Source organism: Manis javanica, chromosome 2, assembly GCF_040802235.1.
Source record: "Manis javanica isolate MJ-LG chromosome 2, MJ_LKY, whole genome shotgun sequence".
NCBI lineage: Eukaryota > Metazoa > Chordata > Mammalia > Pholidota > Manidae > Manis > Manis javanica.
Genome location: NC_133157.1, coordinates 146654588 through 146672057, shown reverse-complemented (window position 1 = coordinate 146672057; position 17470 = coordinate 146654588). Strand labels below are relative to the sequence as shown.

The 17470-nt window shown below is 37.7% G+C and overlaps 2 long non-coding RNA genes across 2 annotated transcripts in view; one reads left to right on the top strand and one right to left on the bottom strand.

The window, feature by feature from the left end:
- Positions 1–17470, bottom strand: part of LOC140847922 (uncharacterized) — a 31287-nt gene that overhangs the window by 4667 nt on the left and 9150 nt on the right. The window lies entirely within an intron of this gene.
- LOC140847923 (uncharacterized) lies at positions 363–15982 on the top strand. Its single transcript, XR_012128200.1, has 3 exons — positions 363–699; positions 7824–7893; positions 10064–15982. It is a non-coding gene; the product is annotated as an uncharacterized lncRNA (long non-coding RNA).

The following is a 17470-nucleotide window of genomic DNA, read 5'->3' as shown; positions in this document are numbered from 1 at the left end:
ATGTATACATTTATCTCTGTTTCCTCTACTTTTATGCCAGTTGGTTTCATAGATTTCTGGGAGCATGGGAGCATGTGTTTCTCCTAAATATTTCAGTTTCCATCATTATCACAAAATCCATCTTTCAGAATCATTCTCATTAGACAATCACTTAGAACTTTTAAGACTGGTTGACAAGAGGAAAAGGAAATTGTGATTTAAAAAGTATACCATATTCTTGGATTATATTGTTTAAATATTTTAACTATAGATTGTTATTCTTTGAAATGTCAGATTATATGAGTACTAAAATAAGAATGATTCAACCTTATTTTTATAATGCACATTTAATTCAGATGAGGTTAAGGTAAATATATTAAACTTCAAGTCTTTTTTTTCACATTTAAAATTGCTTTCTGAAACACTGAGTCAAAACTAAGGGAAACAAATATGCTATAATTATTCAGATTATACTTACTTAAAAAACGCATTCTTTTAATTTGTTTTAAAGGATGAATCACAAAAGAGATTACAGCAGTGGAGAGAGAAGGATAATTCTTCATTTAGAATGCAAATGGAATTCAGAATTAAAGATCTGGAACTTCAACTCTCCAAAAAAATTTCTCAAGAAGATTCCATTAGAGCTGAATTGGAGAAATATAAACAATTACACCAAGAAGAAGTAAATACCACCCTGTCATTGGCAAAGCAACTAGACAAGTAAGTCAAAACAGAATCATAGAAAATAAATTAAGCTCATTAGTTTGCCTCTAAAGCATTATTTCTATGGAGCCAGGTTTATAAGATTAGTAGGACTGAAAGCTAACTGGATAGTATATTCTGGAAAATGATATTTGTAAATGAACTTACATTTAAAATGTTCCTTCAAGACAGTTTTTGTACCCCTCTCCCCTTTCTTGGTTTTAAATGACTTTATTTTTTCCTTTTAATATTTTCATAGTTAACCTGATCTACTAGTCTTGAAGCTCATTGTTTTTGAAGCTTTCTAACTTAGACAGTGATATTATTATAAAATGACTTCCTAAAGAATTCCACTAAATAGAAATATTAATGAGTTTAACTATTTTTTGGAAGATTACATCTTAAACTCAAAGGGCCAAGTACTACTACTCAGCTGTCTTGCCTGAGGGCTTCAGCCCCAGGCAAGTTCACTATGAATTCAGTGAGATGGAGAAATGACAAGGGAACGTTCCTGGGGTTAAAAGGTTTCTACCTGGCTTTATTCTCCCATCAGTAGTTGGACACTAGAATCACATGCACCCAACACTCTGCAGGTCCGTAATCCACATCTCTGCCTCTGGGAAGGGTTCTTTATATAATGACTCAGCCATTAATAGCTTATTGCCTATGGGTGTGGAAGCAGTGGCCTAGCAGCAGGACAATTAAATTGACCAGTTTAGGTTCTGGTGAGGATCCTGGCAATAGTAACTTCCATTTTCCTCACATTAGCACATCCGCTGCACGGAAGTTTTGTTTTCCTGATTGTAATCTTTGGTGTTATCACTAGAGGGCTTCATGGAACAAACTATCATAATTTTTCTACTCTACATAAAGGCATTCGTGTGAAATAAAGACTGACATAGGGATGAACAGCACTATAATTCACAAAGTGGTTAAAAATAACACTGTGGGGGGAGGAGGAGAGAAGATGACAGCGTGAGTAAGGCAGTGGAAATCTCCTCCCAAAACCATACATATTTTTTAAAATAAAAACAAATACAACTATTCATAAAAGAGAGACCAGAAGATACAGTACAACACCAGGCTGCATCTACATTTGTGAGAACTCAGCATCTCACGAAGAGGGTTAAGATACAAGCTGCAGCCTGGTGGGACCCGAGCACCCCCACAACCCCAGCTCCCGAGTGGGAGAAAAGGAGTTGTAACGGGGAAGGAGTGGGAGCCCAGGACTGCTAAACATGCAGCCCTAGTCATCCACACCAGGAGTGAAAACACACGGTACTTAGTGCACTGGAAATTAGGGAAACGGAACAGTAAAATCCGCGAGCAGGTCCCCGCAAACAGTACCAGTTGGACAAAAGAAAAGTGAGTGCTTTTTCAAAAGTCTTAAAGGGACAGGGGCCTCACAGCTGGATGGAAGGATCCTGGCACACTCAGATCAGCAGCTGGGAACCCCAGAGAACTCTGGGTGCCCTACCCCCTGTAAGGCAGCACTGCTCTAAGGCCTCTCTCGGCGATAAACAGCCTCCCGTCCATCCCCCCTCCGGTGCAGCCCCGGCATGGCAGCGAGTAGCTTGGGAGAGGCCAAACCCACAGCAACTGCCCAGAGCCTACTCTGCAGCCATCAGGGGAAGACTCAGAGGCACCATCTGTGCACAACTGCCCAGCACAAGCTGCTAGGGTTCGCTGTTCTCACAGGAAAGGAAGGTGAAAGGACTTTGTTCTCCCAGCTGAAATACACACCAACTGCCCAAGACTACTTCTATCGCCATGAAAAGGCAGAAGAATTTGATCCAGACAAGAATAACCCTGACATCCCCCAAGAGGGAACGTGTCGACATAGATTTAACCAATCTTCCTAAAAAAGAATTCAAAATAAAGGTCATAACCATGCTGATGGAGCTACAGAGAAATGTGCAGGAGCTAATGGATAAGGTTGGGAAGGAGAATACAGAAATAAAACGATCTCTGGAAGGACTTAAGAGCAGACTGGATGAGGTGCAAGAGGCCATTAATATAATCAGAATCAGAGAACAGCAACACAGAGAAGTTGATGCAGAGAGAGATAAAAGGATCTCCAGGAATGAAAGATAATGAAGAGAACTGTGTGACCAATACAAATGGAACAGTATTCGCATTAGAAGGGTACCAGAAAAAGAAGAGAGAGAAAAAGGAATAGAAACTATCTTTGAAGAAATAATTGCGGAAAACTTCCTCAAACTGGGGGAGGAAATAGTCTCTCAGATGACGGAAGCCCACAGAACACCCGACAGAAGGGACCCAAGAAGGACAACACCAAGACACACAATAATTAAAATGGCAAAGATCAAGGACAAGGACAGACTATTAAAGGCAGCCAGAGAGAGAAAAAAAGGTCACCTACAAAGGAAAACCCAGCAGGCTATCATCAGACCTCAACAGAAACCTTACAGGACAGAAGAGAATGGCATGATATATTTAATGCAATTAAACAGAAAGGCCTTGAACCAAGAATACTGTATCCAGCAGGATTATCATTTAAATATGAAGGAGGGATTAAACAATGCCCAGACAAGCAACAGTTGAGGGAATTTGCTTCCCACAAACCACCTCTACAGGGTATTTTAGAGGGACTGCTCTAGATGGAAGCACTCCAAAGACTAATTAGATGTCACCAGAGAAAATAAAATCACAGCGAAGAAAGCAGACCAACCAAATACTAACTAAAGGCAAAAAATACAATCAACTACTCACAAAAGCAATCAAAGGAAACACAAAAGAGCACAGAATAAAACACCCAACATAAAAAGAATGGAGTACGAGGAATAAGAAGGTAGAAAAATACAGAAACATCAAACAGTGTTTATAATAGCTCAATAAGTGAGTTAAGTTAGATGGTAAGATAGTAAAGAAGCTAACCTTGAACCTTTGGTAACCACGAATCTAAAGCCTGCAATGGCAATAAGTACATATATTTCAATAATCACCCCTAAATGTCAATGGACTGAATGCACCAATCAAAAGAAACAGAGTAATACAATGGATAAAAAAGCAAGACCCATCTATATGCTGCTTACAAGAGACTTGCCTCAAACCCAAAGACATGCACAGACTAAAAGTAGAGGGATGGAAAAAGACATTTCATGCAAACAACAGGGAGAAAAAAGCAGGTATTGCAGTTTTAGTATCAGACAAAACAGAATTCAAAACAAAGTAACAAGAGATAAAGAAGGACATTACAGAATGATAAAGGGGTCAGTACAAGAGAATATAACCATTATAAATTCTAAAAGGAAAGTATATAGCAATCCAGGCATATGTAAAGAACAATCCCAAATTAACAGTGTAAAGTGACAATTATTGAAATTGGAAAAAAAAGAACACATGAGGCCTAAGGTCAGTAGAAGGAGGGACATAATAAAGGTAAGAGAAGAAATCAATAAAACTGAGAAGAATAAAACAATAGAAAGTATCAATGAAACCAAGAGCTGATTCTCTGAGAAAATAAACAAAATAGATAAGCCCCTAGTCAGACTTATTAAGAGAAAAAGAGAATCAACACCCATTAACAGAATCAGAAACGAGAAAGGAAAAATCACAACGGACCCCCACAGAAATACAAAGAATTATTAGAGAATACTGTGAAAACCAATATGCGAACAAGCTGGAAAACCTAGAGGAAATGGACTACTTCCTAGAAAAATACAACCTTCCAAGACTGACCAAGGAAGAAACAGAAAATCTAAACGGACCTATTACCAGCAACAAAATTGAGGTGGTAATCAAAAAACTACCCAAGGGCAAAACACCCGGGCCAGATGGATTTACCACGGAATTTTATCAGCCATACAGAGAAGATATAATACCCATTCTCCTTAAAGATTTCTAAAAAAAATTGAGTGGAAGGAATACTCCCAAACTCATTCTATGAAGCCAGCATCACCCTAATACCAAAACCAGGAAAAGACCCCACCAAAAAAGAAAATTACACACCAATATCAAGGGATGGAACATAGATGCAAAAATACTCAACAAAATATTAGCAAATCGAATTCAGAAATATGTCAAGAGGATCATACACCATGACCAAGTGGGATTCATCCCAGGGATGCAAGGATGGTACAACATCTGAAAATCCATCAACATAATCCACCACATAAATAAAAAGAAAGACAAAAACCACATGATAATCACCATACATGCTGCAAAAGCATTTGACAGAATTCAACATCCATTCATGATAACAACTCTCAGCAAAATGGGTATAGAGGGCAAGTACCTCAACATAATAAAGGCCATATATGATAAGCCCACAGCCAACATCATACTGAAAAGCAAGAAGCTGAAAGCTTTTCCTCTGAGATCAGGAACAAGACAGGGATGCCCACTCTCCCCACTGTTATTCAACATAGTACTGGAGGTCCTAGGCATGGCAATTAGACAAAACAACAAAATACAACCAATCCAAATTGGTAAAGAAGAACTTAAGCTGTCACTATTTGCAGATGACATGATACTGTACATAAAAAACCCTAAAGACTCCACTCCAAAACTACAAGAACTGATATCACAATTCAGCAAAGTTGCAGGATACAAAATTAATATGCAGAAATCTGTGGCTTTCCTATACATTGACAATGAACTAACAGAAAGAGAAATCAGGAAAACAATTCCATTCACAATTGCATCAAACAGAATAAAATACCTAAGAATAAACCTAACCAAGGAAGTATAAAAGACCTATACCCTGAAAACTACAAGACACTCTTACAAGAACTTAAAGAAGACACTAACAAATGTAAACTCGTGCAATGCTCTTGGCTAGGAAGAATTAATATTGTCAAAATGGCCATCCTGCCCAAAGCAATCTATAGATTCAATGTAATCCCTATCAAAATACCAACAGCATTCTTCAACAAACTGGAACAAATAGTTCTAAAATACATATGGTGCCACGTAAGACACCAAATGGCCAAAGCAATACTGACGAGGAAAAATAAAGTGTGGGGGGATCTCACTCCCCAACTTCAAGCTCTACTACAAAGCCACATAAACAATACAATTTGGTAACAGCACAAGTTCAGAGCCACAGACCAGTGGAACAGAATAGAAACTCCAGATATTAACATAAACATATATGGTCCATTAATATATGATAAAGGAGCCATGGACACAGAATGGGAAAACGACAGCCTCTTCAACACCTGGTATTAGCAAAACTGGACAGCTACATGTAAGAAAATGAAACCGGATCATTGTCAAACCCCATACACAAAAGTAAATTCAAAATGGATCACAGACGCGAATGTAAGTCATGAAACCATAAAGCTCTTAGAAAAAATCATAGGCAAAAATCTCTTGGATATAAACATGAGCAACGTCTTCATGAACATATGTCCCCAGGCAAAGGAAACTAAAGCAAAAATGAAAAAGTGGGACTATATAAAGCTGAATAGCTGCTGTACAGCAAAGGACACCATCAATAGAACAAAAAGGCATCCTACAGTATGGGAGAAGTTCATATAGGACAGATCGGATAAAGGGTTGACATCCAAAATATCTAAAGAGCTCACACACCTCTACAAACAAAAAGCAAATAATCCAATTAAAAAATGGGCAGAGGAGCTGAATAGACACTTCTCCAAAGAAGAAGTTCAAATGACCAACAGACACATGAAAAGATGCTCCACATCGCTAGTCATCAGAGAAATGCAAATTAAAACCACTATGAGATATCACCTCACACCAGTAAGGATCTCCACCATCCAAAAGACAAACAACAACAAATGTTGGCAAGGTTGTGGAGAAAAGGGGAACCCTCCTACACTGTTGGTGGGAATGTAAATTAATTCAACCATTGTGGAAAGCAGTATGGAGGTTCCTCAAAATGCTCAAAATGGAAATACCATTTGACCCAAGAATTCCACTCCTAGGAATTTACCCTAAAACACAGTAGTCCAGTTTGAAAAATACAGATGCACCCCTGTGTTTCTCACAGCACTCTTTAGAATAGCCAAGAAATGGAAACAACCTAACTGTCCATCAGTAGATGAATGGATAAAGAAGATGTGGTGCGTATACACAATGGAATATTATTCAGCCATAAGAAGAAAAAAAATCCTACCATTTGCAGCAACATGGATGGAGCTAGAGGGTATTATGCTCAGAGAAATAAGCCAGGTGGAGAAAGACAAGTACCAAATGATTTCACCCATATGTGGAGTAAAAGAACAAAAAAAAATCTGAAGGAGAAAAACAGCAACAGAATCACAGAACCCAAGAATGGACAAACAGTCCCAAAGGGAAAGGGACTGGGGAGAAGGGGTGGGAAGGGAGGGATAAGGAGCGGGAAAAGAAAGGGGACATTACAATTAGCATGTATAATGTAGGGGACGCACAAGGAGGGCTATGCATCACAGAGAAGAAAAGTAGTGTTTCTACAGCATCTTACTATGCTGATGGACAGTGACTGTAATGGGGTTTGTGGGGGGTACTTGGTGCAGGGGGTTCCTAGTAAACATAATGTTCCTCATGTAATTGCAGATTAATGATACCAAAATAAAAAAATAATAACAACACTGTGGTCTGCCTGAGGGAGTACGTGGAAAACAGAAAGGATGGATACCTTGGTGACGATGTTACATGCTAACTGCCTCCAGAGCTATTTTATTCTTTGGTCACCCACACCCTTTTTCCTCCCCTACAGATTGTTGCTCTCAATTATGCCTCAGTGCCTAATGCCTAATTTCTCTGAGATAATGAGTGAGACATAAAGGGTGGTAAAAGCAAATGCTTGAAAATGTCTTCGATGGATGCTTTATCTTTTATCTCTAAACTGGTTTACTAAATAGGTTTAAGTGTCTCCTCATGAATCTTGTAAATACAGCCATTCCAGAAGGCAGGAAGTTCTACTTGTAAGCCCTCTATATCATGAATAGCCGTTTCTCTCCCTTCCCTACTTTGAATTACTTGTTAGCTACTAGTCACCCTAGAAAAACATGTACTTAATTGTATACAATAGATCTTCAGCAGATTTTCAATGCTGAAACACTGTTTTGTAAGAAATTCAATTTACTATTGTGGTAACTTTTTAATGCAAGGCATTTAGGTATCACTTAGGGAAAAATGAAATAATAAGCATTTGTTTACACCACTCTCCACAGGATTACTGTGAAGTTAGCAGAGATCAATAGCAAACATAGAGAGAAGGAAATGGACACATTCTTTGCCAAGGTTAGTTATACTATCCTTTTTCCCCCAGGTTTCAAATTTGTGATGTAATTCTTGTTCTTAATTTGTTGAAATTCTAGTTGTTTAACTGATTAGTGCTCACTATTTAAAAGTCATAATTCTTTGTGCTTCTGAGAAAGGAGACAGAAATTTTATTTTTTAAAGTTGTTGGATTTCTCATTTTCAAGAGATACCTAATCTTAACTCTATTCAGTAAGTGAAACTAAACTGACACATTTTAAATTTCGTGAAAAGCTGCATATTGAAAAAGATGCATCAAAACTCCTACTTTCCAGAAAGGCAACAAAATCGTCATTAAAGAATTGAGTATTATTTGCCTTGTTTCTAATTCTAGAAAGTTATGAATCAGAAATTAAGTTTGAAAACTGGCTCTAGCCTCTATTTTTCCTGTCTTCAAGCAGATATTCTGAAATCTTTGTGTCCATATGCAGTAGAGAGAGATTTTGTAGTCATAGTACAGATAGAAAAATGATTTCACTTAACTTTTTGCAGGAATTTTTACATGACATTGTTATGACACTCCCACTTTCTTCATTTTATGTATTTTAGATCCTGTGCTGAAAAATTAATAGCACAGATTATACCTTATCTAAAAGTACAAAAAAAGAAAGCCCTTTTGAAGGAAAAATTCATTAGAGTAAAAAAACTGATAAAGCTTGTATACAGGATAGTTTTTCTAAGTCTGGCAAAGTAATGCAGTCAGTGTATAATATGACTTGAATTGTTTAAATTTCTTCTTAATAGTAAGATCAAATATCACCTTTCTGAAATCATGTATTTAACACACACCAATATTGTACTTTTTATCAGATTAATCAAAATAACATTGTAGATATTTTATCTAAAATTAAATAAGAATTTATTTTAATCATGTGATTATTTTTCTTTGTATGAAATCCCTAAGGTAAGTCTAGTCTCTAAAACTATTAGTTAAAAGCCATACTTCATCAGCTATGTGTCACTCACATGATAATGTCTTGCTTAACTTAAAAATTACAAATAATATTTGACTTATTTCAGATGGAGCAAGAATTTGACAAAAATATAACCAGAGCACAAAAAGAAGGTATGTTGCCAAAATGTATTAATTAAATTTAGATGTCACTGCTTTCTGAAATGAACTCTGAATAGTAAATAGCAGCTCTTTCCATTGTTCAGATAGTAGGTATTATGTAAATATTTGTTTCTTATACATATCTAATAAGAAAATGTGAGGGCACAGCCATTCATAGTGAAGAATATACTTCTTCCTCATTTATTCAGCATGTTCCATAGATTTTTTAAAATCTCAACACATCCATCAGTCTGTTCTTATTTTTGGCTATACCTTTTCTTTTACTTCTGCTATTCCTTTAGAACTCTTATCCTGCACTTCTCAGAACACATGGGCTTTGTCAGCTTCTCATGTTTCTGGCAGTGATTTAAGGCCAAAAAACCAAGACACACCCACTAATAGGCAATTTTAAGTGTCACTTGAAGGATGACATTTAAATCTCTAGCCATTGACTTGGTCATTGGTTTTGTCTTTCTACTCTCACGAAAAATTACAAATACCTTAGCAAGGAATAAAAACACCCAAATAAAATTTGGTGCTTGCCAAGTCCTTCAGTCTCATCTCTTGCTACTTACCCTACTCTGCACATTTGCTCTAGCATTTCACTGAACTAGACTACTTACAGTTCCACAAATGTTCTTCCTCACCTCTAGCTCTTTGCAGATGCTTCTTCCCTCTATCTGGCACATCTTTCCCTTTTCCTGCAATATCAGTTTGGATGTCCCCTCTGTGTTTTCTAATAGCACCCTGTTTTATACCTGTCATGGTATACCTGACTGTGTGGGAACTGGCTGTCGGTCTGTTTTTCCCGTTTACAGAATATGGTTGTCACGGTGAACTGTGTCATCTTTATCTTCTATAGTTCCATCTTGTAATAAGAAAACCAGAAGCTCTGATACTTAGCCACAATTGGAATTAATTGTGTGTAACTATGGGCAAGTTATATTTCCTAGTAGTCTTGTATTTTGTACCGCAGTTGTGTAGAGATTTTTTTCATTTTTAACACTCTTAAAGGCCCCAAATTCTTTTTATTAACTCATACATGTTAACTCTAAAGTATTTTATTTGAAGAGTATAATTGTTTCTGTTTCTTTCCAGATGCTGCTAAATTTGAATTTGAATCCTCTATAGCTGCTCCTCTAGGATCTATGGATGGGTTAACTCCAACTCAAGCTCTACTTTTGAAGACGTCACAGGAATATGCACAGATTTTGAGGAAAAACTATATGATCTGAAAGAAATGTAAAATGTACTTGTCTCATGGAGGGGGAAAAGATGGCTGACAGTGAGAGAACTGAGGCAGAAACCACCTCCCAAAACCACATGTAATGAAAATACAGCAAATACCAGTAATCCTAAAAGTGTGACCCAGAAGACTGCAACACACTGCCTACATCTGGGGAAAAGAAAAGACCTTAAAAAAAGGGTAAAGTAGCGAACTCAGCCCAGCAGGTTAGGATCATTCAGGACCATCAGATGCTCCATTCCCCTGGCTGGCAGTGCAGTGCTGAGACCCCCCTCACTGTGATATGCAGCCTGCCACTCATTCTTCGCAGCAGGCATGAGTCCGCACAGCTGATGCTACCACCATTGCACCAGGTCACGTGGAGGGCAGCCCCACCTAAGGTACCTACAGGGGCATAACACAGAGGTTCCTACCTCCATTCTCGGCCTACTGGACCTGGCAGTGGATACAGACACTGCAGCCAGGTAGCATTTTCATGCTACCAAAAGAACTTTTCCTCCTGGCAGGCACCAGCGCTGCGCACCTGTGACCCCACCAACCCTCCAGGTGTTGGATAGCTCCAGAGAGTAGAGCTGGGCACTAGAGGGTGCCACCTACACAAAGGTATTGTTCCATAGTCATCATCAGAATGATGAAACAGCAAAAGAATTTTGTACAAACCAGGATACCTCAAACACCTGAAAGAGGGCTCAGTGAAACTGAAGTCACCAATCTTCTTGATAAAGATTTCAAAATAAAAATCATAAACATGCTCACATAGCTACAGAAAAATATTCAAGATCTCAGGGACAACTTCAAGAGAGAGAGAAATTTGAAAAATACAGTATCTGAAATAAAACACACACTTGAGGGATTTAAAAGCAGCTTAGAAGAGGAGATGGTCAATGGAACAGGAATTAGAGAACAGGAATATAAAGAAGTTGAGGCTCAGAGAGAAAAAAGGTTCTAGGAATGAAAGAATAATAAGACAACTCTGCAACCAATCCCAATGGAATAATATTCACATTACAGGGGTATCAAAAGAAGAAGAAGAGAAAAGAAGAAAATTCAGCTTTGAGGAAATACTGAAAACTTTCCCAGTCTAGGAAAGGAAAGAGTCGCTCAAGCCATGCAAGTGCAAAGATCTCCCAACTCAAGGGACCCTAGGAAGACACCACCAAGCCATATAATAATTAAAATGGCAAAGATCAAGGACATGGACAGAGTATTAAAAGAAGCCAGAGAGAGAAAAAAGATCACATACAAAGGAAGGCCCATCAGGATATCAGCAGACATCTCAGCAGCAAACTTACACGCCAGAAAGGAGTGGCATGACATATTTAATGAAATGAAACAAGGCCTCCAACCAAGTATACTCTCCTTGGAAAGATTATCACTTAAATTTGAAGCAGGGATTAAACAATATTCAGATAAGAAAAAGTTGAGGGAATTTACCTTCCACAAACCATCTCTACAGAGTATTTTAAAGGGACTGCTCCAAAGGCTAAATAGCTGTCACGAGAGAAAATAAAACCATAGTAAAGGTAGTAGACCAAGTAATTACTAAGCAAATGCAAAATTATATCAGTTACCCAAAAGGTCAGTCAAGGGATACACAAAGAATACAGGATATGACACCTAAAATAAACAGAGTGGAGGAGGAAGAAAAAGAGGGGGAAAAAAAGAACCCTTAGATTATGTTTGAACTACTGTAATGAGCAAGTTAAACTTAGACTGTTAGATAGTAAAGAAGCTGCCCTTGAATCTTCGGTAACTGCAGTGTCAATAAGTACATATCTATTGATAATAAACCTAAATGTAAATTGACTACACCAATCAAAAGACACAGAGTTACCGAATGGATGAACAAGCAAGACCCATCTATATGCTACCTACAAGAGACTCGCTTCAAACCCAAAGACACACACAGACTAAAAGTGAAGGGATGGAAAAAGATATTTCACGAAAATAATAGGGAGAAAAAAGCATGAGTTGCAGTACTTGTATCAGAAAAATAGACTTCAATAGCAAAAAAAGTAACAAGAGACAAAGAAGGACATTATGTAATGACAAAGAGGTCAGTCCAACAATAAGATATAACCACTACAGATATCTGTGTACTCAACATAGTATTTGTTTCATGTATTTGGATGTTCCTAACAGAATTAGAGGCTGAAATAGAATGCAATGCATTCATTTTAGAAGATTTCAACACTCCACTCACTCCATAGGACAGATCAACCGGACAGAAAATAAGTGAGGAGACAGAGGCACTGAACACATCAGAACAGATGGACCTAACAGATGGGCCTAACAGACATCTAAGGACACTCCACCCAAAAGCAGCAGGATACACAGCTTTCTAAAGTGCACATGGAACACTTTCCAGAACAGATCACATACTAGGCCACAAAAAGAGCCTCAGTAAATTGAGAAGATTAAAAACATGCCAACCATCTTCTCAGACCACAAAGGTATGAAACCAGAAATTATTCCAAGAAAAAAAAACAAACCACACTTCATAATGCTCCTTATCTAAAGCTGAATTGGGTTTTACTTAGAATTGGAATAAAGATCTTACAAGCGTTTTGAGAGAGTTTTTTTAATTCTTCATTTAAAGCACTAAATATCCCTTATCAAGGCTTCAAATGGTCCTCAATAGCTAGAGGCCTTTCAAAAAGCACACTTTTTTTTTTCCTGAGGCCTTTTATGACCTCTATGCCATTTTTAAAAATTATTTATTTATTTATGTATTTATTGTATCACTGATATACAATCTTATGCTCAGGTTTCACATGAGAAATATTGTGGTTACTACCTTCCCCTTATTATCAAGTCCCCACCACATACCCCATTACAGTCACTGTCCATCAGCATAGTCAAATGCTATAGAGTCACTGCTTGTCTTCTGTGTGCTATATATACTGCCTTCCTCATGCCCCCCCTTTATTTTGTGTGACAATAATCATGATGCCCCTTAATCCCCTTATCCCTCCCTTCCCACCCACCATACCTAGTCCATTCTTGGGTTCTGTGAGTCTGCTGCTCTTTTGTTCCTGCAGTTTTTGCTTTGTTGTTGTACTCCACAGATGAGGGAAATCATATGGTACTTGTCTTTCTCCACCTGGCTTATTTCACTGACCATAATTCCCCCTAGCTCCATCCATGTTGTTGCAAATGGTAGGATTTGTTTTCTTCTTATGGCTGAATAGTATTCCATTGTGTATATGTACCACATCCTTATCCATTCATCTACTAATGGACACATAGGTTGCCCATAGCTCCGCCATTGTAAACAGTGCTGCAATAAACATAGGGATGCATATGTCTTCTTGAAACTGTGAGCCTGTTTTCTTAGGATAAATTCCTAGAAGCGGCATTCCTGGGTCAAATGATATTTCTTTTTTTAGTTTTTTTGAGGAACCTCCATACTGCTTTCCACAATGGTTGAACTAATATACATTCCCACCAGCAGTGAAGGTGGGTTCCCCTTTTTCCACATCCTCACCAGCATTTGTTGTTTGTCTTTTGGCTGTTGGCCATCTTAACTGGTGTGAGGTGATATCCCATTGTGGTTTTAATTTGCATTTCTCTGATGATTGGCGATATGGAGCATCTTTTCATGTGCCTGCTGGTCATCTGAATTTCTTAAAAAATCACACTCTTAAAGCTGTGTAAATCCTGTCTAATCTTAACCCCAAGGAAAGGGCTGAGTTAGCAGAAGTACTGTCTGAGGATAGACAAGTATTTTGTGCAAGTATTATCAAGTGGTGCAAAAAAAAGTGCCATGTCTCTTCATTTAAAGATTTAAGATTTAAATATTTATTTACTTTGTAATCGATAGTTGCCGGAGTCCAGGGGTGTGTATAAAACCCAAAAGGATGAGACGGTGTCGGTGCATGGAGAGACAGGACACAGAGTCAGATGGAAGTGATCTCTCAACAAAGTGTCAATGACAGCTTTATTTATACCATTTTGCACAAGGATATGATTATTTTTTATTGTTCTGTTGATTAATTGGTATGGGCAGTTCATTAATAGGTATAGGCAAGCTCTCTTCTTTCTAATCTATTCATGGTTGGTCAAGTGTTAGGTGATCATTTTCTGTTCCTTGACCAAAACTTTTCCTAGCAACATGTACTCTTTCATGGTTTACATTTCTATGCAACACAGTTTGTAAGTAGTGCACGTGACCATAGGAGCGTGCAGTATGTAGCAGTGACTATGGATTCTATCAGCTCAGGGTGAAATACAGGTCGCCTACTGCCACAGTTGGCTATGATTCTTTCCCACAAAAATATTCTTAGAGGCTTTAATTAATTTATAATCAATCTAAAATCATAAACTCATATCTTCATTATACACCCCTTTATAGGGCACAGTAAGCAGCAAACTAAATTTCCCCTTCTTATCTACATTTCTCTTTCTTCTGTGTGGATACCAAAATCTCCCTGACATATAATATACAGGTCTCCATGACTCCACTACTGCAGGGTCTAAACAAGTTTTTACATGGTGAACAATGCAAGGGCATTCATGTCATAGAAACTGTTTCTGTTTTAACTACAAATCTTAAACTATAAACAATCAAGTCAAATATCATGTATCATTATTCATTTGATTTTTATACTTTATATGTGAATCTCACATTTTCTCCTTTACATTTCTAATAAAATGTTGATGTAGGTAGATGCAAGATATAGATGGAAAGCATGATTTAGTGCTGTAAGACGGCAAGTGTAGATGATCAGGTCTGTGCCTATAGACTAGGTATTAATCCAAGCCAGACAAGGGCAACAAAACATCCACGGGTGTAGACAATTTCTCTCAAAACTGGGGGTGTGTGGCTCTAAGCCTCACCTCTGTTGGCCCCCATTTTCTCACCTGATGGCCCCCTGCGACTGTGCGTGTCTTAGGTTGTTCCTCCCTTGAGGAATCTTACCCGTCTCTGGCTAACCAGCCATCTTCCGGGGCCATACAGGGAGATGTAAAGCTGGTGACTGAGAGAGAAGTAATGTTCTTTGAAAATGTTAGCTTTTTACTTCTTTGAAGATTTATGCCCTGTGGCTTCCCGGCCCTGCACTTGTCTTGAGGTATCTTTACTTCTTGGAAAATTATGGTACTTGGTAATTTCATATATAAGGCATGAATTTTAGTAAATGGCTGTAATGACAAAGGAAGAAAAGTTGTAGAAGTAGCAAATAGAAGAAAACATGAGAAGATGGATTAAGTGTCAGACAGGGTTATTCTATTCAGTAATCTCTCATAACTCTATTTCTCTAATTTTCCTATAAAACTCTTCATCACTAATTTCACTAGCATTGCAAATGAGGGAGGCATTCCCACTTAAGTGGAGATGGGGTAGTCAATGTTTGACTGACTAACTGCAGGTTTTGGTATTCTATGCCAAGATAGCCATCTGTCCTGAAAGGAGCACTGTCCTGAAAAGCTTTGGGGAAGTTTATGTTCTCCTCCTTTCCATGCTGCTTATCAAAGGTTAGCTTCGTCTTTGGCAAAAATGCGAGCAAAAGCAAAGCCAATAGTATAATGGAGAGTAACAAAATCAAGGTGGTAATAGGGGGAGCCGGCTGCGAAGGCCCCTGCTTTGCAGGGGTCTTCCTCCAGCCTGAGCTTTGCTACACAGCTGAGTAGCATGGCTCCCGCCAGATAGTGACAGAAGACCTGATAACTGATATCACTGAACATGTATGGTTATATCTCTAAGGCAGGAAGAAATGTGAAGGTTGACAAGATTGTTTAAGTTGCCTTTATACAATAAAGAATAACCAGATAAAAACACAGTGAAAAGAATGTTTATTTTTTCTAATGGGATTTTTTCTACTTTAGTTATCATCTCATTATTCTCTTCAACAAGTGGTCTATGCCTGACTTATCAAGACATACTTGCTAAGAACATCAGAATGCCTTATCCACATGAAAAAAAGAAAAAATGGATACCTATATAAGATCCATTTATGTACTTCTTGCCAAAAGAATTATCATTACCCTCAAACCAATCTAGTTTTAAGATAAATTGGTAAGGGCAACTGATAAAACATCTCAAAAAAGTATTGTACTAAACTCACATTTCTTTAATTTGGGTCTATGGCCTCCATATATCAATGACTCTTAAACTCATTTGCTATTACATCTCCCCTCAACCAGGATTCTGAAGTATAACTATCTAGGTCCTAGAAATAACCCTGAAGTAATTGAAATATCAAGTTAGCAAGAACTCTCCAGCAATTTTAGTTTGTGGGAAGGTCACAGTCTTTCACCCAAGTCACTGAACAGTTTTTCTTCTGAAACAAAGTAGATGAGGAGGTACAGTGAACAAACTGTAAAATTGGCTAGTAGTTCTGTCATATGGTCCCACATAACCTTACATTTTAAAAGTGACTTCACACTTTTAACCAACCAAATATAGTAGGGGAGTTACAGCTTTTAGTTCAAACTAGCTCTATAATCTTCACCAAATCACACAACTTTTTAAGGCTCTCAGTTCCTACCTATAAAATGACCAGATCAGATTGATTCCTTAAAATTTGTTTCCAACCTAAAAATCTATTATTTCATTTCCCTCAGACTTTTTCAAATCCCTTTCTAAAGTGATTAGGGCACTAAAGAGTGAAAGAATATGTGCCTGTCTTTTTCTGACAGCCCGCACAGCAAAGATTTCTGAGCTCTTCCAGCATGTTCAAAACCCTCCTTACAATATAGAGGAGGTGATTTCCCTTGTAGCATGATGATTCCTAAAAGTTAATGACACTGTCTGTGGTAACAGCTTCCATTTTCTGCTAACATTCTCCCTTTAGACTCGTGGTCCCAAAGATATTCTGCTTAGTCAAGATGAGTCTCATAACCCATAAAAAGTGTTAAGATTTTGATTTGTCTATATACCTTTATGGGAAACATCAAGACTTCTGGAAAGTAGTTTTGTACAGCTGGACAATAGCACATAGGATCTCCAGTCACCACATTTACTGAAAAATGTGACAAACTTAGAGGAAAAAATATGAGTTTTAGGTTATCAGTTGACCTTTAAGTAAATTCTGAAGCTGAAATTAATGTTTCTATTTTAAATAGCTGTGAAAGAATTTTTACATTGTATAAAACAACTCCCCCAAAATCTATGCCTTCATCTTCAGCTAAATGTAGTTACGGATAAAGCTGTAAATGGAGTTACGGATAAACTTGGGAGGCCTGAAATAAAAAAGACTAGTCAATGAAAATGTAGAAAATATAAATAGTATAATGCCTATGAATTTGGGTTTTTAGCA